General features: G+C 33.3%; 2 long non-coding RNA genes across 2 annotated transcripts; one reads left to right on the top strand and one right to left on the bottom strand.

The window, feature by feature from the left end:
- Nucleotides 1-9635: 9635 nt before the first annotated feature.
- Nucleotides 9636-10806, bottom strand: LOC138133521 (uncharacterized). The gene is made up of 2 exons (XR_011160395.1): nucleotides 10681-10806; nucleotides 9636-10618 (listed from the first exon to the last, which is right to left on the bottom strand). It is a non-coding gene; the product is annotated as an uncharacterized lncRNA (long non-coding RNA).
- A 211-nt stretch (nucleotides 10807-11017) lies between these two features.
- LOC138133522 (uncharacterized) lies at nucleotides 11018-13381 on the top strand. Its single transcript, XR_011160396.1, has 2 exons — nucleotides 11018-11113; nucleotides 11371-13381. It is a non-coding gene; the product is annotated as an uncharacterized lncRNA (long non-coding RNA).
- The last annotated feature ends 814 nt before the right edge of the window (nucleotides 13382-14195 follow it).

Here is a 14195-nt window from a genome sequence, read left to right as displayed (position 1 = left end):
CCCCATACAGCTCAGGCCGGTTTAATTTAGCTGCAAGGACATATCTTGATGATGATGATGTCGTAGAGTACAGGGTGGCCCACCCTTATTGACTCATGTATGGAACGGCTTTTAAGCTTTCAGAGAACCTCTAATTGTTCCCTTCGCTCTCCTATGCTTTTACGTCTGTACAGTGCGGTGCATAACATAATTCAATTTCTTGGACAATCTGTCTTTAATCTACGAATTTAGAGGGATGATTTTATTAGGCAGCGTTTTCGATTCCGGCCCCACTTTCAGACTTGTCACCGTTGTCATAGATTTCGCAACACTTACTCGAAATAAAACGTGAGAATCTGTCTGAACGGGAGAGATCTGTGTTTTATAAAGTCAATATTGCCAATATCATATGAATAAAACATTTGTACAAAATTCTGGCTGTCGGTTACCAGACAATTTTCACTGACCCTAGACACGAAATAGTCGATGAACATTCTTTATGTGATGTTCTACATTTCCATAAGCGCACAAAAAGACACCACTTTGCTCTTCTCCGCCTTGTTCAGTGACAGTTCCTATAAAAATCTGAAACTCTGCCAAATATGACTTTATCTTACATCTTCCCAAATAAGCAAGATCCCAGTATTATCACACCACATTTACCCAAACAAGCGCGAACACTGACGTTAGGATCACGTCTTAGGCCTCCAAAATGGCACGACAAAAATATGGCTCAACTTTGATTTTTTTTTTTTCACCACTTGAATTACGTCGAAACACAAACAGACTCATCATTAACAAATAAAAACTTCTTCTTGTACACTTTTCTTTGGGAAAACTCAAACAGAAATTAAATTAACGTTCTAACCTCTAGTTCCTGTCATATTTATAAATCAAGGGCCCTCTGTGAAAAGAATTAATCTCTGACAGACATGGCAACAGCTGTCACTTTGACAAATCAAATGACATTTTAGGTTAGAATTAATTTAATACTTTGTACGTGTATTTTTAGTGATATTTTTTGTTGATTTGGAAACGAGTAACCGAAAACACTACCTACGAAGTGAACAAATGTCTACATCATTATTAAGCTGTGTACTTTGTGAAGACGGGGAGGACATTGCTGACCAAGCTTAAAACGGACGTTTTGTGAATAATTCACCTACGCCTCCAGTTCCAGACCACACAGTCTTTTTATATCTGGAGTACACTCCCGGTTTATTCCCTGTCGAGTGTCCTCTCCTTTATTGTCGCATCTCTCAAGAGTTTTATAAACAGTAATGACGCGGACAAATTTTAGGCATGACCAAATCTCGGATATGTCCCGTAATTATAACAAACGAGACTCGACAAAAACCTACGGTCGTCCTCTCCAATTTACAATGATAATTTCGAAATTATAACGTGTGTATCATTCACTCCATAAAGCGTTGAAATTCCATCTCGTGAACGGCACATACATGATTTTTATGCTTCAATAAACTTAATGAACTTGCTTTGCTACGTCTGATATTAAATTAAAATCATCCGACCCAACAGTTTCCTAATATCTCGATTGCCTGAATTTCTGGAAGGTTCTGTATAAAATAAATATGCTGGAATGGTTGTATAAGCGAGGAGAATTGATAATGTTGTTTCAAGATTTTAAGAGAGTGTTAACAGGAAAAATATGACAGGAGGGTTCAGTTAAATACGCTTTAATTCCCAAAATAGCTTGTATTCCTGTATTCATGTTTAATTTGTTAACACTTATCTGAATCTGAATCGTTGTACTTCTAATTCATAATCTTGTCTCACTCTACACTTTGGGATGTTGACCTGAGTGCAATTTTTTGTCAGTTCAAAAAATAGTATATTATGTTATGAGGAGCAAAAATGAAGTTTTATGTGCCGAGACTGGTAGTTTGGCTGCCGAACACAGTGCGGCAACAACCAGCCAAAGCATATTAAACAAGAAATACGATGAGAATTTTTAAATTAAAAATCATTTCTATTCTTCGTTGTAAGAAAGTGTACGGGAAGTGAAGAAGTTTGGGCTTTATTAGGAACAACATCATTATCTAACTAGAGGAAAGAATGATGATAAAGAAAAAAGATAAACAGAAAGAAAGTGAATATAAAGTCAATACATATTGAGATTCAACAGGGAAGCCAGACGAGTCGTATTAATACATACAGGGTTATTATAAATGATTGTAGTCCAAGTAAGCGTAAAAACAGAATGTAAAATTTATGGTTGCCGCTCCATATAAAAAACATCAAAATGATGTGAATAAGTGAGTATGTTACACACTGTTCACACACTGAAGTCAAATTTGGCTCAATGTTTTTGGAATTGGTTGCAAAACAACTCAATAATTTTGGATTCAATCGTTAATTTAAAAAAATAAAATAAAATTCTCATCACCGCACTTTTCACCTAAAAAAGGACAGCGACAGCGATAAAAATTGACAGTTCACATGAAAGTGGCAAAAATTTCATAACATGGGCATGGCCTGCTTCGACTACAGTCATTTATAATAACCCTGTAGATAAAAGGAGAAGAAAGGAAACAAATAATTGAAAATAGCAATGCCTCTTAAGCAAAATGAATGACAATATCTGTGAAGAGTACAGTTTGAACTTTCGATAGTAACAAAAAACGTTTAGTAAATTAAATTCTATTAATATGAAAAAATTCAGGGTCTAACAAACGTAGACATTTTTATTTTATTTATTTTTTAAACTGACAAATTCACTCAGGTTATGAAAACAGTTGATATTAATCAATAGTGTACCAAATATCGCGAAAAGTCCATTCAAAAATCAAAAAACCACAAACATCGCATTTTCCTCGATAATTACTATCGGCAACGCTGTTTAGCGTAAAATTTGGTGAGAATTATAATTTTGAGGTTAAGTATTTAGAAATGTCTTGTTTTTCTGGGCATGTTAAATAAAAATAATAAAATAAGAATCAATAAATAAATGAAACGTGCTGCTAATAAAAAAAAGCAATTTATTATATTTTGAATCAAATAAATGTCATAATTTATAGTTACCAACATAGTATGAAAAAATATCTACCTAGGGTTTTTTAAATTTTACCAACCTAAAGCAACAGGTGGTGATTTTTTGATTTTTGAATGGACTTTAATCATGGTCACAAAATGCGTCTTCCGTCGACAAAAATCTCCCTTCCGGCGAAAAATAACGTTTTGTTTCTGTTGCATGTTAAAAAGTCATTGGATCAGAGTTGCCGTGGACTTAACAAACTATCTATGAAATTATTTATTTCAATTATTTTTGACATTTACTTGACAACTTTCAAGTTAGCAGGTTATAATTCAATAATTCAAAATGTTTCAAAGGGAACATAAAATTTTTATAATTAAATCTTACTACAGTAATGGAAATCGTGGTGACAATGGTAATTGGGTTTATTCGCCTCGTTTAAGTATGTTTAAATGAGTTCCATGAGAGATTAGCGCTACTTTTAAGTAGCGTTACACATAAAAACTACGGGCAGTAAAATAATTCTATAGTATAGATGGTTTTTACATTTCATAGCTATCGCGATTCAAAGACTTTTTGATCATACTATACTTATTTATTTTCTAAACGCATGAGGGTTGGCCATGATTTTTTGACACATTTCACACAGTATAGTAAATTTGACAATATAAACTGTCATCAACTGTCAGGTATCAAGTAAAAATTTTTTCAACACGATGTCGAAAGTTTGTACCTCAAGAAACCAAGTGCAGCATGTTCCTGAAGAGAAGTCTTTTGTTGTTTTTTATTTTAATTGGACATTTTTAATTTTGATATTTTGAAACATTAAATACTAACCTTTATTATTCGAAAAGAGTTAAAATATGTGAAAAACTGAAAATGGTTAAATAGTGCTTTTATGGGTCTATCAGAACTGGCGGACGAAGATAATACGGTGAATTCATCATCTTCTGGGAATAATAGGAAAAATGTTCAAAAAAATCTATCTTAAATACTGATTAGCAAAGAAGCTATTTAAACTGACCAATCCTGTTGTTGATGTTAAGTTACCTATAAATTAGTTTTCCTGCTTTATTTGTAACTATGGATGCATTTTAAATGATGCATATGCATTGTTGGGTATCCGCATTGTTTGTGCAATGACGGACGTTTTTAGGTTATAGTATTTTTCAGGTTATAGTATTTCTGCTAGGACGTTCCCTATTGGGAAAACGAACTGCGTACTCTTGAGCAGCAACTGTGGCACTCTCATTACACTGTCTATATAAGACAAGCATATCAAAATATTCTGAAGAAGTAAATATTAAGCGTTGACTTTTGTAATTGTCAGAAATAATTCATCATGACATAATATTCAATTATTATGTCTTTGCAACAATCAAATTTGTTTCGATAGTTACTAATATAATTTTTTAAGGTAATTTTATATCTACACGTGATTGGTCAATTAACAACGTTCTTATTTTAAAATCCAATGAGGATGGATTTTTAAAAATATGTTTCCTATTATTCCCAGAAGATGATGATTTCACCGTATTATTTTCGTCCGCCAGTTCTGATAGACCCTGCACAGTTGAAATTTCAAAGGAAAGTAGTGCACCGCAGTTGGTAATATAACTGGAAATTATATTTACTCGCCGTAAGAAAAAACAAAAATTGCTTAATGTATCAAAAGTCAACATTTGAATTAATAATGTTGTTTATATGTACACGTTACAAACAAAAGGAACCGCCCTGAAAGAAAGAAGCTTCTGAAAGATTTATTTTTTTGGAAAATGCAATACCGCATTAAAAAAAACAAATTACGTGCCTTTGATCTAATTAATTAAATCCAATTTGAAAACTTTTTCAATAAAACAACAATAAAAAGTATTCTTTTTTACATTTTAAAAAATGACAGTGCTAGAGCAATGGCCCACATTTTTTATGAAATTCGTCATGAACGATCTTTAAACCATAAATACATCTTTGAATCTTGTCAGAAATTTTCTGAAATAGGTTCAGTTGTTAGTAGGAAAACGTAAATCTCATCCTTATAAGATGCAATGCATTTATGAAATATGTAATTACGAGTACTTTCATTGTCGCGTGGAATTTTGTCAAACTTTAATTGAATACGTAATTAAATATGCTGCTTTTTTCTTGAACGGTATGGTATTCAGATATATTGGAAGTGTTAGAGTGACTATAATCCTCTCATTTATTCAGGGAGACAAATACAACTCCCTTTGAAACTTAACGTGAGGGTAGAAATTCTTGGCAACCACATTGTTGGAACTTCCTTCATAATTGGTATCTTAAACAGTGAAACAGTATTTAAATTAACTCAAAAATACCATCGCTCTAGCAACAACCGAATTCTTATATTTTTACTTTTGGTCACAATTTGAGACAATTCTGCAAAAAACAAAAAATATTATGACGTTTCCAAAAAAAAAACAATGGGATGACTCGGAGGAGTGAGAAGATGAAAGTTATATCAAATGTTATGTGCCCATTTGACCTTTGGGTTATATTCCTAAAATTATATTTAACAATGCAAAAGAAACATTTGTAAGATCACGTACACTATGGAACTATTTGTATTTGTTTTAGATTAGAGCGAACTCTGAACATATCATTCATTATTATTATTCATCAATAGTCTCTTAAGTCACAAGTTGTAGTCACCGTTTCTGACTAGACCTTTATAACCTCGAAGAAGTTACTTATTTTCTCGCCGCACATAACACAAACGCAAATACGTCGAAAGATGGATCTTTCAGAAGTGATTAAATGTATGTTGTGTAAGACTAAATAAAAATGGAAGCAAGACGTTCGTGCTGGACAAACTTTAATCAAGAACTAAACTCAAAATACAAAAACGTCGCCTCTTTAGTACTAGCATTGTTTGGCATCTGAGTGGTAATGGATCACCCCTTCGGTTTCAGGAATAACGGCAAAAGTAACGGCGCCAGCTAGTTCGGAAAAAGCGTCTTATAGTTGGAACACCTGTACCTATATGGAACAGATTTGTGTCCACTGGATAAAAGTATAAACAGGAAACTAATTGCGTTGGTTTAGTCACGTCCGAAAATCGGTAATTATTGTGCCAAAAGCATTCGCTCAAACTAAATAGAACACAAAATCAAAATTAATTTTGTTCGCAGAGAAAGGCGTTGCAACTAATTACTCCTGGTAAATTACCTAAACTGTAGACTGTAGCCATATACATTCCAAAGAGCTTGCTGAAGATGCAACTGATTACTCGACCGTTCTGATTTACAAACAACCGCCTGTATTATACCTTCTAATAATAGACGGTGTATAAGGTACAGAAAACGACCAGAAAATAAACAACGTGTGCAGTCCTAAATTCCTGAAACTATTCCGATTAAACTGTCAATTACCGTCGAATCACTTCTTCTGTTTTCATCGAGAGTGAAATATTTTCAATGGAATTTCGCCCCAAGTTTACTGCTTTTCTTAAGTCGTCTCTCATCTCACGTTTTGACAGGACAGCAATTTTGTGATACAACATCCTTCCGTCGCTTTAGCTTGATAGTCGGCTTGTCCTTTGTGAGTTTACATGAAGTGGATCATGGTATAATTCTGTTTTCGTCCTATTAAATCACATTTAATTACATTTTAGGGACCTGACATCGGCGTTACGATACGATTCACGAACCCTGTCGGACATTAACTCGTAATTACAATGAGACAAAATCAACAGAATTTCATTAAGACCTTTGTACTGTTCAAACGTCAACAATGCAAAATAAACTAAAACGGATATCGACTAATTACGAGTTGGAAATGTGTAGTGGGCGTCATAAAAAGTCAACGACTGAAAAAATTACTTCAATGCGCCACTCCAGAATATGTGAGGTCCTTTCGTTCGGATTTCCCACTTTAATTCCTCAATGAATTTCACATGATAAGTAACATTTAACTTACGAAGCATTGCGAGACATGTTATAAACTTATAAACAATGACTGTTCATAGCAGCTGTTTAACACTTATGCGCAACAAATCTTGTCAAAAATACAGCATACGAACTGAGTTAAGACACAAATATGTCTCGCTAAGCTTTCTACAAATCAGTTATCTACAAACCATAGGCCATTTTAATTTAAACCTTCGTTATCTAAACTCCCATTTATGGTTGGAAACTGCAGTAACTCCTTAACGTAGTGTAAGCAATGCATGAGGATTGCAATATTTTACAAGTGCGCCATATGTTGCGTGTAATATGTTAAATTAGTTGTGAATTATTTGGCGTCTAATAAATTTCCACTTCACTTAATATGCCTCCGCATCTGCGATTGTCTCCCTGGATAACAATGAAAATTTTCCTGGTTAAAACTTAAAACCGGAAATAATTTTGTTTGTAGTAATAAAATAGTTTTCAAAGCTAACACCAAAGGATTTCACTGGGGAGCCTTCAAAAAACATCTACTCGATTTTTTTTTTCAATTTTTAAGTTTAATTAGTAGTAAGGCATTCACGATCTTTTTGGGACCGAGTTGGCTATGATTTTTTCTTTTCATGTTGGACTAACTGATTCAGTGATGCGCAACGGATGCAATTTTTTTTTGTGTCAGTGTCTGTTCGACATTTTCTTGGCATCATATTGCCAGATTTATTATTATAATATTCGTAAGAAAGTAAATGATGTATTAAGTGTGTAAAACTAATTAATTTTAGCCAAAGGAAAAGTGAAAATTGCCAAAATAATTTTGTTACGACAAAAAATTTCCAGTAAACGATGTTACTTCCAATTTAAAAAGAATAGACCAGATTTAAGAGATCCGGCAACAATGTACAGCCGCCTGCAAAAGAATCGAGCCTACCCTCGCTAAGGAAATAATCACCAATTCATACTTCGACAAAGGGATCTGACCACTGTCATAAACTCATAAATCTAATCTCTCAGACAGTTCGATATACGAGGGCTGTACCATTAGTTTTTGTCTTTTATTTAAACGGTGTTTTTATTGTGAATTTCAATATTTAATAACGAATATAATTTATGTGGTTTGCTTTATTCAATAAAATAATGTTTTAAAATCCGGTTTAGTGCTTTTATTTTTGCTAATAAGAAAACAAGCAGTGTAAGATACAAATAAGTATCTACCTATGTTTAATTAAAAATTAAATGCCACAATTTATCACTATTTCTGTTGCGTTTCTTTATATTAATTGATCTTAATCAATTTTCGATTGTTACACAGGAATTATCATTACATTACATCATTACAAATTTATTTTTTTCCTCAAAAATTTTCTGATGTAAGATAACATAATTTTTATACTGTCATTTAGACAATTAAAGGGCTATCAGAATCAAGAAAAAAAATAGGGGCTTTCCATTTAAAAAAACTATCGATGACGTCATAACTCGAAAACAAATGACTGCTTGGAATTTTCTTTGGTACTAAAACATGTATTTTTATAAACTAAAATTGACTTGTCCACAAATTTTTTTGAAAAAATTTTTGTTTCATTTCGATTTAAAAATCGCCCGTGCGCGAGGTTACGTTTAGTTATGTGTGTTCAATTTTTGTAATTAAATAGTTGCTTCCCAAAAGTTGCTAGTGCGCAGGGGGTCTAACTCTTTCACATTTTTTAAAGTAATGCGAATTGTGCCAATTTGTTGTAAAAATGCATGTAAAAAACCACCAACATTTTACCTAGAAAATACAACCGGTAATGTTATATGCATAGAGTTGATTTTTGACTTTTGGAAATAGAAATGTTTGGTTACGAGTGTCAATGATACTTTATGAAAACAGAAAATAAAAATTCGAATTGTTGTAATCTTGAGTTATTGAAAAGATTTCATTGGTTTTGCGGCAGTTTGAAATTTTTTGGCAGTCGCATATGTTTCGTGACATAATCGCCTTTTTGGCATAATAAAGAGATCGATCATCTTAGTAATATCAAAGTTACCATTAGCACCTTTAGTGTAATTGTAATTTTTTTTTATTGGTAACCAATTTTGCTCATTTAAAACACGCCTGAGCGTGTATAAATCGAACTTTTCCATGACAACATCGCGCGTTTTCCATGGAAACATCACCAACCCGAGAGGACCGGAGAAACGTGAAGTCTAAATGTTAACTCATTCAACATTAAAAAAAATATATATCGTAAAGTATTCGTGGATAACTGGTCTTTAAAACACTTGCTCTATTTCGAACACTCCGGCTGCGCGTCGTGCTCGAAAAATCGCGCGTGTTTTAAAGAACTTAATATCCCCTTATACTTTAATATACTATACCAACTTAATTCAACAAGTGGTGGTTTTTAAATTGATTAAACCTTGTTCACGTTGAGCATTTCAAGGTCAAATTATTTAATTTTTTGGCTCTGTAATTATGTTTTGTAAATAGTGACATGCAGCTAACCAACATAATGTGATTTAGCAATGCTTAATTCAACGTGAACGGTGTTTACCTGCATGTCACTATTTACAAAACATAATTACAGAGCCAAAAAATAAAATTATTTGACCTTGAAATTGTCAACTCAACGTGAACAACATACATATAACATCAATAACAAAAACGTGCATAACAGAAATAGCCAACAACTAGGCCATTTAAATTTTAATGGAACATATTTATTTGTATGTTACACTACTTGTTTTCTTATAATCGAAAATAAAATCACCAAAAGCGGATTTTAAAACATAATTTTATTTTTAATAACACACTAGATATTTAATAATGAGTATAGTATCCCCTATTATCTATGCATTCCTGAAGACGTTGTCGCATACCATCTACCATATTCTGGCAATAGTCCCGCCCTCGCATATTTTCCCACACTCTGGTTACGTTTTCATCCAACTCTGCCACAGTTCTGAATCGTACACGTTCAGGAGGATTATTCCAATTGAAAACCATTTGTCCCCACAAATTTTCAATCGGGTTCAGATCTGGCGACTTTGAAGGCCAGATTAAAACGACGAGTTCAGGATGATCTTCGAACCAATCCTGAACTATTCGTGCAGTATGTATGGAGCAATTGTCTTGCACCAGAACAATTTGCTCCATTTCTTCCTCGGGGTAGATGGTTCTCACAGACGGAAGCAACACTTCTTCCAATATTTCTATATATCGCCTAGAATTGAAGCGAGGCGGTGTTACTTGCACCACCTCGCCTGGTCCAGCACGATGCATCCACCCCCAATAACCTAAAGAGTGTCGTCCACTTGCCCTCGTGGTTCGCACATATTCAGGCAAATATCTTGAATTATTAGGACGCCACACTTTTAACAACGGCGTCTCATCTGATGTGGAAAACACTTTTTCATCGGTGAAAATCACCTGGGACCAATCCCTTTCGAGATTTGCGTGACAAAAAGCTAGTCTAGCGGCCGCATGTGCTTCCGTCAATTCAATTTTTTTCGCTGGAGTCCTTGCATGCAGCTCACTTGCGTGTAACCGTCTTGCAATGGTATTGGCACTACAATTTAATTGCAGTTCTTCTTTTATCTGGGTAGTGTTGGTAAAAGGCATTTCCCTTGTCATTTCAACTATGGCATTGTCCTGCTCTTGAGTGGTGACTTTTGGACGGCCACTCTTTGCTCGTGTACTTAATGGACGATCCAATAGATTGTCCTGACTTCTGGCAATCCACCGTTTTACTGTTGACTGCTAAATAGTGGAGTAAAAATATTTTAAAATCTGTACATCTGCATATTTATTAAAGAACTTACAGCCATATTAACTCTTTCTGCTATTTCGCGAATAGACATTCCATTTTCACGGCACCCAACAATGAAACCTCTGGTTTCTACCGAAGAATATCCAGGCATTGCAATTTTTTTTAAATAACAAACAACAGAACACTACTCGAAATACTTCAATGAAGTAAACCACACTGAATAGAACTGAACTTACTACAAGAAACAATTTCTAAATCTAGGTAACTGAACCCTTCCCCGAACTACCTGTGACAACTTGTTTTATTATGGAATTCCCAGCCAGAAACATTTTCCTTACCGGAAATCATCATTTTAGCCGTTTGGCGCGGGCCTGATTTTTTATGTAGGTATTTTTATAAATTATTATACATACCGGGTATCAACCACCAAACCTGGTAATAGGCACATTACACATATTAATAGTAGTTTATTTGACGAGTTTGTGGTTTTTTTGTTCGACGAGCCCCTTAAAGGCTCCAAATCGCTTAAAACCTTTAAAATTAGCTTGACGTTTCGTTTTGACAAGTTGTGACATTTATCAAAATCCGTTCACACAGGAGAAAATTCCCAAATTCTGACAGTGTCGAACAAAAAAATTATATATGAGTTGATATGAAACATATTATTGTTTCGTCAAATTTGTCCAATAATTGAGCATAATACTGCTCTGTGATCGTTCTTCCCTTTTCCAAATTTCAAAAGTATTTCTACTTTATACGTTACCTACATCAAAAGATCAAAAGATGATAATTATAGCCGTCAATATGACATTACACAATAATATATTTCATAGCAACTCATATATTATTTTAATATACTCAATTTCATATAAATGTGCATCTAAGCAAGCCATGAAAATCTGATTTTCTGTTGGTAGTAAAGCTAAAGCTAGTGACTTTGACTTTCAAAGTTGCTTGCTCTGCGCGAACCCGATTTGACTAATTTTTCAGTTTTTGTCCATTTTAACATTGCTGATTTCAAAAGCAATGTTACGTCTTTTTACTGATTAAATTAAAGTATGTAATTCTTATTTGTTTTTGTCTTTGTATTTTTACCAAGTAAAAATTTATTGGACATGACCTTCATAAATGTGACTTTTGTAATGTAACTAAATTAAAGGTGCTTTTACAAATGCACAGCTCACTTGATGAACGTTTATATGAAATCAATTATATGTGTAATGTGCTAATGTGCCTATGGCCAGGTTTGGTGGTTGATATCTGGTAGATCAGTATTATTATATTACATATATCATTATGATATTGTTATAATATACATACATACAGGATGTTATGGATGTCCACAAATTTAATCACCAGTAAGACTCTTTAAAATAAACATTTGTTGTATATTGCTTTTTTTTTAATCGAATATTTTCGGGAAAAAATGATATTGGTGATTAAATTTAGATATTACGTGGACTTCTATAACACCCGGTATAATGTAGAAATTAAATTTTCTAAAATCAAGCTTTCTGGAATACAGAATAGCAGTGGAACCATGTAACTTTATAGAGATAGAGATAGAAAGGTGATAGAAAAGAAAAGAAATGTCCAAGCCCGACCACCGAGCACATTTTCTGTCTCGGTTCGGAATCGCTCGGGTCAAGAAACATGTGCGCTACTATCCTTAGGATAAAAACTGAAAACGTCAATTTACACCGGTTGTTAATGGGTTTTTATAATTATTTTTGATCATTTTATGTTGGTAACTGTTGATGTCATTGCGAAGCAGACTTGATCCATTCGAATTGCCCAACCGGGAATTTCGAAAATTGTTTCGACTAACCAAAGAATTGTATCAAAATTTAGTCGGTGAATTGACGCCTCATCAACATCTGTAATTTCTGCAGCCTCCGTTTATTGCACCCAGAGAAAGACTTGAGGTCTGAGAGAAAACGATATATGCATTTAGTTGGTGAACGACAAAGATGGACAATTGGAAAGAGGCAAGAGTGCGCAAGAGAGCTCTTTCTATTTCTATGCGTTCGTTTTCACCATTGGTTGTGCCGAATTCTCACGATTGGTGTTACACGGTTGGTTTGCGGCAAATAGAAAGAAATGGAAAGAAATTTTCTTTCTATCAAGTTACATGGTTCCACTGCAGGCGATTTTAACAAGACCACCATTATTTGTCGCATTTGCCAAAGCGCCAACGGAAATCCCCAGGCCAGGCAAGATTTTACAATCCTGGGTAAAATGGATTATTGCATTTGCACGATTTCACCAAGAAGAATGTTTTAGGTTGCTGTTAATGTCTATTTTGTATTACATACTATTTATTTTGGAGAAAATCTAATTTGATATTTACTTTTTTATTATTGTATTTATAGTAAATTTCTTTATTATTTTTTTAAGTTAACTTTATTGTTATACGAGTTGCACAAGACAGTCTATTGTCAAACGCGAAAAGAACGAGACAAAGTGTCTTGTGTAACATGCAATTTTTTCTATTTCGGCTTCGTTAATTTAATTTTTTTAAATATAAAATAATTATACAGTGACTTTTATTTTAATGACATTTGGTTGGTATTGATGAAGAATTGTCATTTCATTGAAAATTAAATTTTGTTACAATAATAAATCTATTTAGTCCTACGGACTCGTAATTTTTTCAGAGGCAGTTTTTTTCGTTAAATTGCCAGGCAACAAAATTCTCATTGGAATGTCAAGTTTACTTCGACAAAAAAAAGCTCTCGTGTAATTATAAGTGACAGATAGTGTGCTGAATATCGCGAAAAAATCTAGTCATGGTCAGAAAAAACCACGTTGACAAGGCTTTTGTTTTGTTGATAACACAAATTAATGAACAAAATGTCAGAAAATTATTTTGACGTTTTCCGAAATGGATTTAAAAAAGTGCCACGATGAATAAACTAACCTTTAATCCGTTTTGTGATGTTGTTCCGAATGTTTGTTTGAATTGTTCATTCGGGAATTTGTTTAGATGAATGTAACTCGACCTCCTTTTTTTTCGGAAAATTTTGAACATATTAGACTCAAAGTTTGTTGCTTTAGGCAAAATTACTCCAAGCAACAAACTTTTCGTCATATGATCAAAATTTTCCGAAAAAAAAGGAGGTCTTGTTATATAATAATTGAAAAAAAATATTAAACCATCCAAGCAAACTTTTTGACAACTATTTTTGATCTATCAAAAAATGACATACTTGGCGACTTGATAATGATGCATAAATGTCGCGTTTTTTTGACGGTTGTAGAATAATACATTACACTATAAGTGATGAAAGTGCCTGATTTTTCAACGGGCAATACATGATATTTTAAATTTCTTTGTAATTATTTTACACCCCTATTTTTTTAATCTTCCGGATCTGGAGTTTCAATTAATGCAAATAACAGTGTTTTAAATTTTTATATTAATAAGTAGGTAGTAGATTGTTAATGTAGTAAATTGTTAAATAAATTTTCCTCACTAGTGATGCAAGCGCCTATTTTCCTCACTAAATTGAGTGATGAAAGTATCATTTTCATAAGCGATGTTGTAAAAAAAATTTTTTTGTTCGA

Source organism: Tenebrio molitor, chromosome 6 (assembly GCF_963966145.1).
Source record: "Tenebrio molitor chromosome 6, icTenMoli1.1, whole genome shotgun sequence".
Taxonomy (NCBI): domain Eukaryota; kingdom Metazoa; phylum Arthropoda; class Insecta; order Coleoptera; family Tenebrionidae; genus Tenebrio; species Tenebrio molitor.
This window is presented reverse-complemented; position numbering and strand designations above follow the sequence as displayed.